At 43.1% G+C, this 12,094-nt stretch overlaps 1 long non-coding RNA gene across 1 annotated transcript; it reads left to right on the top strand.

Annotated features, from left to right (window-relative positions):
* Positions 1-868: 868 nt before the first annotated feature.
* Positions 869-4,340, top strand: LOC128410187 (uncharacterized). The gene is made up of 2 exons (XR_008329411.1): positions 869-1,597; positions 3,215-4,340. It is a non-coding gene; the product is annotated as an uncharacterized LOC128410187 (long non-coding RNA).
* The last annotated feature ends 7,754 nt before the right edge of the window (positions 4,341-12,094 follow it).

Below are 12,094 nucleotides of genomic sequence, written 5' to 3'. Positions count from 1 at the left end.
AAGTTGTCTGGAAATACATTCTGTATAGTTCACACATCCAGAGCTGTTAAGATTCTCTCCAACATCAATAAACTTTTGAGCAGCTATTTCCTGAACTAAGACAATTGAAATAGTTTTCTAAATATTTTATATATTGAGGTGGATGCTTTAATTATTTAGAAATCTACACAGAAAAGGCCCTTAAGCTAATCAAAGGTGAATTGCATAAACGTGTTGTCCATCTTATCTTGTTTTTCTTACAAACTGATTTTCATTTGCCAATTTCTTTCAGACTATAAATAGGTGCAATCAGACATCCCCACGCTGTCATTAGGCCCTGAAAAGGCATTTTTACCAAGATTTATCTTCTGCCCTCCGAAAGTGCAACTTTTTGAAAAACACAAGAAAATAACGAGGAATCAAATCACTAAGCCATACGATAAAAACTGTGAGTACATTGAGGCTTGCTTCTCTCATTTGATACATTATGCACGCTTGCACATTTGTTTTATACACAAAATCCACATTTGTTCTACTTCAATACATATTTCCTCAGTGCTAGGAACAGTCCAATACTAAAAAACAAAAATCATTGCCATACAACTACATAAACAAACACTATTCCTTTTTTATTTGCTCATTTCCTCCCATAAATAGCTGGCTATAGCTATGCAAATACCTTAAACATCTTGTCAACAACTCTTTATTTGTCTGTGTGTGCTGGAGTAATCTCTGTTTGCCCTTTATTACCATAATGTTTGTCACTGTCTTCATCCACATGGTTATGGCTTAATGTTTGAGGTTGCTGAAGTCAAGGGTAAAACCACACGGAACTAAAACAGGCTAGATCACCAAACTGCACAACAAAAACCACACACACACACAAACAAACACAAAGAACTGTGCACAAGATGGCCCTTTAGGACCTGTCCCAAGCTAATCCGTTTATAGTTTGTTACAGAACACAGGATCAATTTATCAATAAATGAAAGGCTTGATAGATTCCACCACCCCCTTCCAGTAAATAATTTAAAGGGCTTTGGCCCAATATCATTATTTGACTCATCTAAATTATTTCCAACTTTTGATTTAAAGAATACTGGACCCACAGTCGAAGCTGGGGGTTGCAAGGACCACAAAGCCAGAGCAAGGTGCAGGATGAATCTGGAAACAGAGAGTAGGACACGACGCAGAGTGAGGCATAGTGGTTAGAAGGTTGGCCCATGGCCTTGAAGACTAGGCTCAGCCACGAAACTTGCTGGGTGCCCTTGGGCCAGTCACAGTCTCTCAGCCTGACCTCTTCTTTATTATGTATTTTTTGTGTGTGTTTTGTGTGTTTGATGTTGCAACCACCCTGAGACCTGTGTCTGATTATATGGGGCAGGGCTTACCGAGGCCCCCACAATATTTTATTCAAGTTGGCACCCCTGGAAGACAATCTTACTCGGCTTTGAGTGAGCACCAAAGAAATGCCAGCCAAGTCTTGATACCCAAGATAAAGCCATCACTTCCAGCCCAGTCCAGCTCCTTCCTGCCTGCCTGTACCATTTGGCTCAGAAAGATGAGTAGCAGATATGGAAGAATTCAGCAATGAAAACAGCAAGAGCAATCCGCTCAGGTAAGAGAGGGAGAGATATGTGTTGGGTTCTATGTGCATTCATAGCATGCTGACAGACCAAGAAGGAGAGAAAGTATTTTTACTATTCCGTGTTTTGTTTCTTTGGCCATATCATGCATGTATATTTGTGTGACTCGAAATGCAGCCATGACTCTGGCCACTTTCCTGTCTCTCCTAAATATGCTTTCTTGGCCATGAAAGCATTTCATTTGTGCAAGCCTAATCTCAGCTTCAGAGCTTCCCATCTGCAGAATGTTTCCTTGTGTTGCTTAATAACTGACCACACAATGCATATTCATGACTTGATCTGTGATGTGTGACTTGGCTCACTTTCTATCTGTTCTGTGTCAAAGTCATTGGCTCCCCTCTTGTGACATCTGGAGGATGTTGTGATCTGTAAGAGATTGATTTCATTTGCGGATAATATTGTTTAAAAGCAGGACACATGCAATCACATGCGATAACTGCATATATGCCTTAGGTGTATAGTGTTCTTGGAGGGCTACACACACACACACACACACACACACACACACACACACACTACCTGAACACCCAGATACAGGATTTTATGAAAAATCCCACTGGTTGGAAACCTTATTTGAGTACATGGTGCCTGTTACAGCATTACAGTGGTACCTTGGTTCTCGAACTTAATCCGTTCCGGAAGTCCGTTCCAAAACCAAAGCATTCCAAAACCAAGGTGTGCTTTCTCATAGAAAGTAATGCAAAATGGATTAATCTGTTTCAGACTTTTAAAAGCAACCCCTAAAACAGCAATTTAACACGAATCTTACTATCTAATGAGACCATTTATCCATAAAATGAAAGCAATAAACAATGTACTGCAGTCACACAATCAATCCATCAGTAGCTGAACTGGATTCCACACAGTCACACACACAAAAGAGCCACAAACACAAAAATGCTAAATAAATAGCAAAAACAGACAGACCTCAGTGTAACACTCAAAATGGAAGTGTAACACTCAAAACAGAAGTATGGCACTCAAAACAGAAGTGTGGCACTCAAATCATCAGCGTAACACTCAAAACAGAGCATGTTCAGCTTCCGAAAAAAGTTCGCAAAGTAAGTGTTCTGCTTTGCGAACTTTTTTGTTTGGGTTCCAAGTTGTTTGAGTACCAAGGCATTTGACTGGTTGGTAAGATGTGCCTCTCGTGCACATCAGCTCATAATGTTACATAATGCCATGTTATTTTGCACTGGGGTTGCAATGTTAAAAATAAGAATCAATATGCACATCTGACGTTGTCTATGTGTGCACCAAAATGTAACATTTTACTCCATCAGCTCTGAGTTTGACCTTTCTCTTTCCACGTTCCAGGGAAAAGCAGTCATGTCTCATGGTTTATGAACTAGATTGGTGAGGCCCACGCGGTGCAATTTGTTTCCTAATTGGCTGAAGTATTCTAGTTTGCTGTTGGGTAATTGTAGTTGCTGTCAGACTCTGCCCACTCAGTCCTTTGTGTCTCAGCCTCAGGGACCAGGGCAACCCACAAAGCTGCCCTTGGAGTCATCATTGAAAGCAGGCTTAGATTGCCAATTCAATTTGCCAGAAGAGCCCAAAAGTCAAGAATGTTTTTGTTCTGTTAACAGACACGATGTGGTTGTCAAAGTTAGAAGAGTTCGAAGAACACAAATGCTGGATGATTCCTTGATGAATGCTTGCTGCCCTTTAAAAAGTCATTGGTTTTAAAGAAACCCAAGAAAATGGCCCCAAAAGCCACCCTTCTCGACCCCTAACCACACCTCAGTGGTTATTAGCCTTCTTCAGGAAAACATCAATATGTCAGAAGCTGAAACTTGGACTTGTCAACAAAATTGCAGCTCCATTCTTCAAGTGCAGAAACATCTAGCAGAACAGAAAAAGGCAGCTTTTGAGTCACTGCAGGAGGCTTTGAATTGCTGTGTGCTTTAAGAAGAAAATGTTAGAATTCCTTAAAATATCCGCAGGAGTTAACACTGTAGTGGGACTCAGGCCAGGGTGTCCTTAGGGTGTAATTATTTCAACTCTAGTCGTAGCATATGACTGCACGCATTGCTTGTGAAAGCAAGACTGAACAAGGTAGGCTAATGGTCCATAGACACCTTCCTACTATCTCGGTTCCATGATATTGCTGTCCAGGTATTTCTTCACCAATTACAACCACCTAAATTATTTTGGCTCACATCTCAGTTGACTGCTATGGAGCATAGGTGAATTGTGGGTTGTGTAGTCAGTATGTTTCATTTTGTCTAACAATGTTCAAAAGCCACTGCTTGGTAACAATTTTTAGAAGTCAAAATTATGGGGTTAGAGATACCTAAACAATATAAAAGTTTATTTATGTATGTGACCATGGCAGCTCGTATGATATTTGACCAGAGATGGAAAGAAGACAAAATCCCAAGCAAAGAAGAATGGCAACAAAAACAATTGGAATACGCAGAAGTGGCGAAACTTACCGGAAGAACAAGAAATCAAGACGACAAAGTATTTAATACAGAGTGGGAATCATTTATTGTATATTTTCCAAATCATTGTGAACAGATTAAATCATTAGCAGGATTGATGTAAAGATGTGCAGTGACATAGCAAATATTGAATTATATGAGATATATAATAATTAGGCTTAACGTAGAAATGCAGTAAAAGTATTATAAATATAAGCAACCACAGAAAAAGGGGGAAGGAGGTCGAAATAAGGTATTGGAATTTGTTGTAGAAAATGTTATGGTTGTTTGTTATAAAACGGAAAACTATAAATAAATAATATTAAAAATAAAAAATTTACAAGCCAAAATTTCACAGTTTTGATGTGAAAATGCGAGCAAGCTTCTGAGTTCTGCAGAACTCTTCAGGAGGCTGGATGTTAGGCAAAACAGTGGGGGTGGGAGAATTGCTAGGTATCCTATTACTGTCCCAATTTATAACAGTCTTAAGATGATGCTTAGGAAGAGTTATGCAGAGACAATTAGATGAGCCTCACTTAGGTGCAAGGTAAGATCTCAGGATGTACCCGAAGTATAAAATATAAGATCTAGTAGTCAATTGATGAGTACCTTTGCCATATCTAAGCATGCAGGTCCCAATGGAGGCAAAGAGAGGAAGGAAGGGAAAGGTGGCAGTCTTATATTAGCAAAAATGAAGGTTTTGTTTGTCAGGAGCTCGTCCTACACTCGAGTAGGACCCTGGTAGAGACAAATGCCCAACTGGCATGTTCTCTCCCTCCTGGTCTTTTGTTTAGGAGCTTCAAAAGCTTTCTTCCACCCGCGACCGATGCCAATAGACACCGGCACACTTAGGGATCCGCAGAGTCTTCGCAGTTCGCGTAACAGACCTCAGCAACTCAGCATTTTGGCTAATCTACTTTATTTACATATAAACACACACGGAGCACTGCAACGTGGCTCCCTCTCTCTCTCTAGCATCAGACTGCAGAGAGAGAGAACAAAGGACAATAGTCTCACTTCACGGAACACAGTAACACAAACATCCTGTCTCCGTCATTTCCCACTTTGTGGAGTCAAAACATACACTGTCATGTGATGGACAAAAATCCCATGACTGCAATCACGGAGCAGGAATTCAGGAAGATCTAGTTGATCTATTAAGTAGAAAGTTTTGGGATGGGGTGGCAGACTGAACACGCCCTACATTAATTAATAAATGGCAGTAGCTGGGGATGGGCGGGTGGGGAATGAACTGATGTAGCTACCAATAACATGATTTTGGTATGGAGGCTGAGGAGAGGAGATTTGATTAGCTGAGTCTATTATTAGCAGAGCCTATTATTAATTAAGGGTGGCGCTGTGGGTAAAAGCCTCAGCGCCTAGGGCTTGCCGATCGAAAGGTCGGCGGTTCGAATCCCCGCAGCGGGGTGCGCTCCCGTTGCTCGGTCCCAGCGCCTGCCAACCTAGCAGTTCGAAAGCACCCCCAGGTGCAAGTAGATAAATAGGGACCGCTTACTGGCGGGAAGGTAAACGGCGTTTCCGTGTGCTGCGCTGGCTCGCCAGATGCAGCTTTGTCACGCTGGCCACGTGACCCGGAAGTGTCTCCGGACAGCGCTGGCCCCTGGCCTCTTAAGTGAGATGGGCGCACAACCCCAGAGTCTGTCAAGACTGGCCCGTACGGGCAGGGGTACCTTTACCTTTACCTTTTATTATTAATTAAAGTAATTAATTTACATTAAAAAAGGATTCTGTCACACCAAAGCAGACTCGGAATACCGAGATATTTACAATATCAAAGCTTGTTCTAGAATATACCATCACATTGTCATAACAATGTGCAAGAGACTGTAGAAGGGCATATAGAAATATGTCTGCCCCCAATTGCCCTATTTGATAACCCCTTTGGAATAGGCGGTAGGGAGAGAACTTGGTTCCGTTCATATTTTAACGCTATCCTACCAAATTTGCATTTTCTGAACCAAGATGCACTTTGCCAAGGAAAATATACATATTGAAATGTGTATACTAGCAAAAGAAACTTACAAAAGTGCAGTATTTTACAGGGGGAAATAGCTGGCAAAAATGTCTATATCTTAAGCATTTAGGCAGATTTTCAAGTAATGGATGTCCCCACCCCCGAAAAAAATAATTATTTTTTAAATCAAACAAATCTCTTTACATCTCTGACTTTTTATAGAATTCCTATGCCACATGACACTGCTGTGACAAGCGAGCATTGTTCCTATTGTTTTAATTTCTCTTGATTTCTTTCCCTTTTTAAATGATTGGGTAAGCTGCTCAGGTTTTGTACACAAGTCAAATTCAGGTTTTATTCGCCCAACCAATGCTTGCTTTGACCTACCCTGATTTTGAATACTTGGTGATTTCCTTCCATCAGCCTCTAGTCTAGTGGGAGCCTGGAGGCGGCACAGAGAAAGGCACAATCTCTGCAGTAGCCAAGAGAGAAGCAAATTTAGTATTCACATTTCCCTTCAAGCACTGGTGCAGAGTTGAGGTCAGCCAGGGATAAAGGCACAACTAGTAAATCATTGCTTGCTTGCTTGCTTGCTTGCTTGAGAACAACAAGTTACACAAAGACAGCAAGTCCCTGTAAGTTTCACAGTTAGGTAGATAAAGCAGTCCTCAACCTGGTGAACATTCAACAAAATGGATGGGGTCTCATGGAGCCAGATCCTGAGCATGTTTACCTGGAAGTAAGCCCTGCGGGTGGCGCTGTGGGTAAAACCTCAGCTCCTAGGACTTGCCGATCGCATGATCGGCGGTTCGAATCCCCGCGGCGGGGTGCGCTCCCGTTGCTCGGTCCCAGCGCCTGCCAACCTAGCAGTTCGAAAGCACCCCCCGGGTGCAAGTAGATAAATAGGGACCGCTTACTAGCGGGAAGGTAAATGGCGTTTCCGTGTGCGGCTCTGCCTCGCCAGGGTAGCTTCGTCACGCTGGCCACGTGACCCGGAAGTGTCTGCGGACAGCGCTGGCTCCCGGCCTATAGAGTGAGATGAGCGCACAACCCCAGAGTCTGTCAAGACTGGCCCATACGGGCAGGGGTACCTTTACCTTTACCTTTAAGCCCTGCTTTACAGGCTCTTGCTTTCAAGTAAGTGTGTGATTTCAGCCCTGCAGTCCAATCTTAGGCATGCATGTTTTTCTCAGAAGCAAGCCCCACTGTTTCCAATGGGGCTTGCTCTATGATAAGTGCACATAGAATTGCAACCCCAGGAGCAATCCTTCTATGGTGCACTTTTAAAAGGTACATGGCAGCTGCTGGAGCTCCATAGCAGTTTAACTCAGTAATAATGCCCCATCAAATGGAATAGAAGTCTCTTCCAAATGAATACGAATATGAGAGTTGCAGTGAATTAACATGACTAGAACCAAACCAGAGTTGTACAGTTTGGGGAAAATATTTCAGAACAAAAAAGACAACTATGAAGACTTTGGGTCCATAAAATAAGATGATGTTAATAATGTACCTCACTGGAAGGACAGATCCTGAAGCTGAGGCTCCCAATACTTTGGCCACCTCATGAGAAGAGAAGACTCCCTGGAAAAGACCCTGATGTTGGGAAAGATGGAGGGCACAAGGAGAAGGGGACGACAGAGGACGAGATGGTTGGACAGTGTTCTCGAAGCTACCAGCACGAGTTTGACCACGAAGAGTCGGACATGACTAAACAACAACTAATAATGTACTTTTATTGTGGTTTCATAATTGTTCACATTGTGTGTGTGTGTACCATATGTCTGCTATTAAAATCACTTTTATGGTAAAATGGTATAAAATGTAGTGGCCCCGTTAGTAAATTCTTGCTGTATTAACACCACCACCTAAGTTTAACAAACTGCCATGTTGCCAGGTGTTTTATATTAAGACTTCATTTGGTTTCTCCTCTCCCCAATAGACGATGATATGCTTTACCATGGATTGGCAATGAATGTTGTTGCTGAGGCTTTTGTTTCCCTGAACGTACCTTGACCACAGTCTCCATGCAGTGGGCATCTATCACAGGTTAACTCTTATTGGTCAATTCTTGCCACCCTCTCATCTCTGGAACAGATTTAGAGCATAATTTTACACTCCCGTTCCTAGATGTCACTTCCGTGCTTCATTAACAGCCTGAATTCCTCCACTAAAGGAAGAAGATGCGGTTATGATCGGCCCATCCGTAGAATGGGTTGTCATGGAAACCCTACCTGGCTCGATTGCACGTGCAGTGGCCCTGTCTGGTGCAGAAATGAGCAAGGAATAATATACCGCTGAGAAGGTTAAAGCCTGATTCGGTGGTGGTGTTATCAAAAGGGTAGTGGTGGGCGATTTACTCCTGCTGAAGCCCACCTCCATACTGCAGAACCAAGGGTGGGGTTTAAGCTATGGAACCTTAAGATTTTAAATACTGTAAGCCTTGGAGATGAATGGCAGTCTGTCAGGGATGTGTGGCCAGGGTTGTCAACTGACCAGAGAAACAACAACAATGCGGCTTGCTCTTGGGCCTTTAATAGGAGTGTGACATGCAATAATTAGGAAGTGGAGCATGGAGAATGAACATTTTCACCCACTAACGTCCACATATAAAATTGCAGTTCAAAGCAAAGTGCAGTGGCTCCTGTGTCCAGCTGACTTTAGTAAATAACATCTGAAATCTCTGTGGATGTGTGAATTAGCCACATCAAATATCTAAGTAGCTTCGTTGTTCAAAATTGGCAATTTACAGCACAAACTCTCCGGATGTAGCTGGAGTCCAAATCCCATCAGCTCCTATCAGCATGGCCAAGGGTCAGGGATGATGGGAGTTGTGGTCCAACGATTTCTGGAGGGGTGCAACTTTGAATCTTGTGTTAAAGTTTTAGCATATAACTTAAAAAAAGCTCCCCAATATATTTTGTTTATTATATCTCTGCAAAACTAGCTCACATTGACAGAACTATGACATTGACTGACCCTCCCCTCTTTTTTTTTGCATTGGAAGACTAAGCCTCGGGGAACATTCTGGAAGATTGAGTCCCCTGCCCTAATATTTTGAATAGAAAAACAAAGCAGTGATTTCGATACAGTCTTTGCCTGGTTTCTGCAGAACTTCTGATAAGTTTTGAGTAACACCAGTGCCCAATTTACGTATAAGCTAAACAAGCTATAGCTTAGGGCCCCACTTTCCTGCCCCCCCATATACTTCTTCTTAATTGTATTTAAGTTCCACAGTTACTTTGATAAAATACATGTTTTGTTATGTGCAAATGGCTTTAGATACCTATTAGGTCCATAAATTACCATATATTCAACAACAAAAACAGTGACAATTTGTTGTTGACAAAGGACAGCTGGACATATAAAGGGCCCCATTACCTTCAGTAGCTTAGGGCCTCATCAAACCTAAATCCAGCCCTGACTAGCACCCTCACCCAGTGGACAACCCTCCCATCCAACAGGAGTCTAAAACAGAATTAATTAAGCCGCCTTTGAGCATCAGAGCCAAGGTACCGCATGATGCAGCCTGTCTGGTGACTTATTGTCATACTATCAGGCAGCATTGCAGCATCCTATTGTCCATTTCAACCACTGGGGAAGGTATGCATCCCGTCCATTGTTGTGGACTCGGCATTTCTCTCCTCTCCTCCTCAACAGCTGCTTTGTATGCGGCGTATAGTAAGCTTCATGTTCTGTATCAAAACTGGTATTCAATAAGGTCTTGATGTATGCAGTTGATTTCTTATTGCAAGCTGTCAGATTTTTACAGGGAGAACAACAGAACTGCTGAAGATGATAAACATGTCAAGGTCAGTGAAGGATTATCATCCAGTTTGAATATTACAGTGTTGCAGGCAACAATGGTACAGCGAGGACTGTGTCAGCATTTTCATTATAAGCTTCTTTTCTCAAAGATTATAATAGCACACTGTGGCACAAACATTCCACACGGAAAATTTACAGTACAGAATACCTTTGTTGGGTTGTAGTCTAATGTTTTTCTGTCGTCGAATGTAGGGATATCGCAGAGTGGGCCAGTGGGGTCCGGAGGGAGCACACTTCCCCACCAGCAGGCAGCCACGTCTGCCTGCACGCGTGACCCTGGGATGCAGGGCACAACCCCCCCTCAGACAAGCCACAAGCTGTCTAGAACATCGTCCCCTATGTCTGACCTTTTGCGGTCTCAGAGTCAGCGGTGTCCTGTCTGTAACCCTTTTCCATGAGACCTTTGTCTCCATTCGTCATACATTGTGCAAGGGGAAAATGACGCTGTGGAACAGGTGCCAAAATAACTTTGTACCACCCCACGATTTCGGGACGGAAGATGTGTAAAGGTCACAGCCCAAAAATGTATCTGCCTGGCTTGCATATTTGTCTCAATAAAAGGAGGCTCCACAGGAATGGTGGTAGCTCGCTCGCTCGCTTCAGACCACCTGTGCGCAGCTCACATCATGATCAACACCTGTCTTGGGCCTTCACTTCAGTTGAATATTTCATCACCGTCCGACCATTGGAATACACTGGGGGGGGGGATGAATCAGTACTGTTCATTCTAAGATGGTTTTAAAGAGAAATTACTTTGAACTATTTCAGTAACTAAAACACTAACAATGTCTAGGTAAAGGTAAATGTAAAGGACCCCTGGACAGTTACGTCCAGTCAAAGGTGACTATGGGGCTGCGGCGCTCATCTTGCTTTCAGGCTGAGAGAGCTGGTGTTTTGGGGGTCATGTGGCCAGCATGACTAAACCACTTCTGGTGCAACAGGACACTGTGACAGAAACCAGAGCGCACAGAAACACCGTTTACCTTCCTGCTGCAGTGGTACCTATTTATCTACTTGAGCTGGTATGCTTTTGAACTGCGAGGTTGGCAGGAGCTGGGACAGAGCAACGGGAGCTCATCCCGTTGTAGGGATTCAATCCACCGACTTCTGATCGGCAAGCCCAAGAATCTCAGTGGTTTAGACCACACCATATCCCTAACAATGTCTACTCAGAAGCAAGTCCCGTTGAGTCCAGCAGGACTTCCTAACAGGTAAGTGTGCATAGAATTTCTGCAGGAATGGTTTTAAATTATTTTTAAAATTGTCATCTCCGCAAATTAACCTGAAGCTAGAATAATGAAGTCGTATACTAAGAATTACAAGAAAATGAAGTGGGGTTTTTCTTTAAATTATGAAGGTTTACCAGCCAGTAGATTTACATAGACAGGTGGTGCTTTCCTACTGTTTTAATCATTATGTAACTTTTTGAAAGGTTCTTTTAGTACTTACAGTGTTGTTTGTGGTGGGGTGGAGCTTGGGAGGCACCCTCTTGACTCTAATGTCACTGCTACTGACCTGGGACAGGGTGGCAGTGAGGTCAGGACTACATGGTTGTTTAAGTGCTACTGCTGGTGCAGCAGTCTGACCCCAACATCGCTGGTGCCTCATCCCCATGCAGGAGGCTAGTTCTGCCCCATGACTACTGCTTGCACTGAAATTATTACAATGAGAGAGGTTTAATACCACATGATGGGTTTAAACTAGGGATGAAGGCACACACACAAGCCCCAGCCCAATTTCCCCAGGCACATGCTCATCAGCTCTTCATGCAATTGGTGCAAGGCTCTGAAGGGTTTGTTTTATAGTGTGTTTGATGGATACTCTTAGAAACCTGCCCAGCAGTAGGAGCGCCAGCTTATCACAGTTTCTGAACACTGGAACAGTTTCAAGTTTTGTGGTGCTATGAGCGATTGAGGTGTTTATGTTAAAGAAGCAAGGGTGAGGGGCTGCTTGTGAAGTTCATCAAGGAAAGTCCCACTACCCTCAACCCCCAAGCATAGGTAAATTTCTAAACCTGAAACCAATTAGAACCCCTCAGCGTTTTTGCAGTTGCAGGGGATTGCCCTGTGAAAATGGAGAGGTGAACAAGGGTCAGCAACCTTTTTCAGCCGTGGGCCAGTCCACTGTCCTTCAGACCATGTGGTGGGCCGGACTGTATTTTGAGGGGAAAAATGAATGAATTCCTACGCCCCACAAATAACCCAGAGATGCATTTTAAATAAAAGGACGCATTCTACTCA

This window comes from Podarcis raffonei, chromosome 3, assembly GCF_027172205.1.
Source record: "Podarcis raffonei isolate rPodRaf1 chromosome 3, rPodRaf1.pri, whole genome shotgun sequence".
NCBI lineage: Eukaryota > Metazoa > Chordata > Lepidosauria > Squamata > Lacertidae > Podarcis > Podarcis raffonei.
Note: the sequence above shows the minus strand (reverse complement) of the source record. Positions and strands in the feature narration are given on the sequence as shown.